The following is a 3,996-nucleotide window of genomic DNA, read 5'->3' on the forward strand; positions in this document are numbered from 1 at the left end:
TGCAAACAAAACTGGAATCACAAATTTGCGGAGTTCTAATAATCTCCTAATGAATTCTGCAACAGATGAATGCACAACAGCACAGGTACTAGAATGACAATAGCTAGCTTCTTCACAGTTCATCACCCCCTATGGCCGTAACAGAGAGGGATCCTGAAGGACAAGGCTCGTGCGCCGGATCTGCGCACGACGGAAAAGCTCCTCGCTGTGCACGACGGATGAGGGAGCGGTGGAGGTAGGGCTCGCCTTCGAGGACGACAGGGCCAGGGCTAGTGCTGCGCGCGACGGGATCTGCAGCGCTGAAAGGATCAAGATGCCCAAGAGAGGGGGTGAATTGGGCTAATTCTAAATTTTCTTGCAATAATCAAATCCTACGGATAGCCCAATTAACCCCTTGTACCTAGAAAAGTGTTTATATCAAACTAATGCACAACAACCTCTCAACCTAAGTTCCAAACTTACTCTAGCAAGCAATTCTTATGGAAGTAAAAACAAGTATTGACTTGCTCAAAGTAAATGCTCAAAGTAAGTGCTCAAAGTAAATAGAGAGAGAAAGGAACGCGGCGATGTTTTGCCGAGGTATCGGAGAGTCGCCACTCCCCACTAGTCCTCGTTGGAGCACCCGCGCAAGGGTGTAGCTCCCCCTTGATCCGCGCAAGGATCAAGTGCTCTCTACGGGTTGATTCTTCGACACTCCGTCGCGGCGAATCACCCAAAGCCGCTCACAACTTGAGTTGGGTCACCCACAAGCTCCGCCGGGTGAACACCAAACTCCCAATCACCACCAAGCCGTCTAGGTGATGGCGATCACCAAGAGTAACAAGCACGAACTCTCACTTGACCACGCGAAGCCTAATGAGAAGATGGATGCACACTTTGCTACTCTTGATTTGCTAGTGAGGCTACTCTCTTGGATTCTCAAATCACAAACACCTCACTAGGACCTTGCTCTTCTTGGCACTCACAAACGTGTTTCTCAGCTGTTGGAATGAGCAAAAGATACTCCACTCACGAGTGGAGCTTCTATTTATAAGCCAGCCTAAAAAACGAACCGTTATGAGCCTCTGCGGGATGACCGGACGCTCCGGTCGTGATGACCGGACGCTCCGGTCAGTTCAACCCGTGAACCAGTTTTCAAGTGATGACCGGACGCTGTCAGGGTCCGGTCAGTACCGACCGGACGCGTCCGGTCGCTCTTGGATGCTTACTGTAAACGACCGGACGCTGGATACACAGGGTCCGGTCACACTGACCGGACGCGTCCGGTCACTCTTTCCCAAGTCTGGACCCTTACTGGAGTCGATCGGACGCTGACCCTCAGCGTCCGGTCACATGACCTCCCAGCGTCCGGTTACACCAGACTTGATCTTCACGGTCAAATGAACTGACCGGACCCTGCGGCCAGCGTCCGGTCGCACCGGAGCCAGCGTCCGGTCAGTGTTTGACCCTCCATTCACTTCCAACTTCCGAACATATGTGAATGAAGTTTGCTCCAAAAGATCTTAGGCATTCATAGGAGCTACCTAGAGCTAGTTTTAACAAGTGTGCACCACACCTAACTCACTAGACTCAACTAGGTCAAGCTACCCATTCATACCCCCCTTCATAGTACGGCCAAAGGAAAAAACAAAGTCCTAAACTACTCTAAGTGTCTCTCCAACTCCAATCGACACTTAGAACTAGTTATCCTTAACCTTGTCGTCCAACCTTTGAAAACCGAAACGATTTCCATCGTGGGGGCATGACAACCTCAATTGCCCAATCGATCTCCATTACCATGACCTAACTTAATTGTTTCTGCAAAACACACGTTAGTCATAGTAATCTTGTATTGACATTAATCACCGAAATCCAATTAGGGGCCTAGATGCTTTCAATCTCCCCCTTTTTGGTGATTGATGACAATACCACCTCAAGTATGTTATGGAGTGAGGTTTTTGACGGACTTGGTTCATATAAGCTTTTATCAATGAGAACAAAAGAGTTAGTCACGCTTATATGACCCAAGCCAACACAATGTACTCAAAGAATATGAATTAAGCATGAGTACTAATAACAAAGCTCATTTGCTTCGAAGTATAAACGCGGAAACAAAAGCAAATAAGCATTCCACAAATGATATGAAATATAGATAAAGCAAAGTAGAAATCACACATGTCAAATATCACAATCACATAGATAGCACTATCACATATATATAATAGTATGCATGAAAGTAAACACACGAATGCATAAGTAATAGTGTATCACACAAATAAAACTCCAAATGTATATAATAAGCTAATACTAGATAACTAGCTCCCCCTGAAACTCGCTCCCCCTAAGTCTACATACTCAAACCCTCTCCCCCTTTGGCGTCAAACACCAAAACCTAAGGGTCGGTCGGCGGGGCTGCAGCGGACGAGTCGGGCGCTGAAGTACGTGGAGCAAGATGGAACTGGGCGCCATCATCATCTGACCCTGAGCTCTAAACTGACTGACCCTCTGAAGCAGGAAGTGTCGCTGAAGCGGTCTGGGTCTGAGCTGGGGCTGGTGCTGCCTGTGAAGCTGCAAGTATGTCTGTCGTAGGATCTGACGAGGCGACAGACGAGGGGAGCCTCTGAGTAGTCATGATAGCTGGAGCTGCTGTAGACGGACCTGCAGTATGCTTGTGAGGCGGAGTAGGCATGCCAGTCAACTCGCTGAAAGATGCTCCAAGACTCCTAGAGACGGACAACTCAGGCACGAATAGTGAGGAAGTCTACTCTAGTGAGAAACCCGTGTGATAAGGAGTGAACTGCGGGGCTACACTAGGTGAGGCTAACCACTGGGACACCTGTACAGGAGGTGACGGAAACTGAGCTGGAGGCTGTCCCTGACTCTGAAGCCCGATGGGCTGAACTGCTGGAGTCGTCGAAGTGGTAGGAGGCTGTGCAAGCTGGGGCAAAGTCTGTGGCAGTGGGATCCCAATGGCTGTCACTACATGCTGCATGAATCCCATGAGCTGCTGCTGCATAAGTAACTGCTGGTGCTGAAGGAGCTGCTGCTGCCGCTAAAATTCGTCCTGACGAGCCTGAAACTGTGCGAAGTTTGTAGCTGTCTCCTGTGCCTGTCGTGTCTGATCCTGCTGCATCCGCTCAAGAATAGCAATGAGAGCGGGGTCTGTCTGTGGAGCAGGTGGAGCAGAACTGGAGCTACCTGCCTCTGCATCGTGTCTGCGTGGAGGCATCTGAGGTATAGGCTGGTAGTCATCGTCGGAGCTGTCACTGTACTCACTCACCTCCTGATGTGCCTCTAGCTCCTCCTCCTCAGTGGCTGCAATCCCTCTGATGATCTCATCCTGCTGAGCTACGAACTCTGGCACGTCGGGACGATGGCTAGGCTATCTGGGTGCCGGAGGAGTGGCGTGTCTGATCCTCTATGACAGGTTGTAAGCTGGGAACTCTGTAGTGGCACCTGTATACTCATCCATCATGCCAGGGGGCTTATCAATCACAACTCTGCGGATGAGGAACGCGATCCAGTGAGCATAGGGAAGCTGCCTGTGACCCTTGAATCCCTCAGCTATAGTATCCTCCATCTCTGAAAGAAGGAGGTCCCAGATGTCAAACACTGTCATCTGCATGATGGCATTGAGAAGCCAGAGCTGTAAGCGAGTCAGGCCCTCCCTGTATCCCAACCTGGGAAGCAGTGTCCTCCTGATGATGGCCTCTAGTATCCTCGCTGTAGGAGTCAAGTCACTGGGGTTCCTGCTCGACCCCTCACCAAAAGGCTCCTTGAAGCAATGCCGCACTAAATCTGTAGGGGGCACCTGCCCTCCATGAGGACGCCTGGGAGGCCCCTGCTGTCCATAGCAAACCTCATGCATCTTTATAGACTGCTCCTGTAGTCTCAGTATCTCCCTGGCTCTGCCACTAGTCACTCTATAGTCTTTGCCGTTGAAGGCAAAGTGAATGAATCTGTGATGAGGATCGATGTAGAGCGAGGCATAAAACTGACGAACCCAAGAAGGTACAT

Source organism: Miscanthus floridulus, chromosome 12 (genome assembly GCF_019320115.1).
Source record: "Miscanthus floridulus cultivar M001 chromosome 12, ASM1932011v1, whole genome shotgun sequence".
Taxonomy (NCBI): Eukaryota; Viridiplantae; Streptophyta; class Magnoliopsida; order Poales; family Poaceae; genus Miscanthus; species Miscanthus floridulus.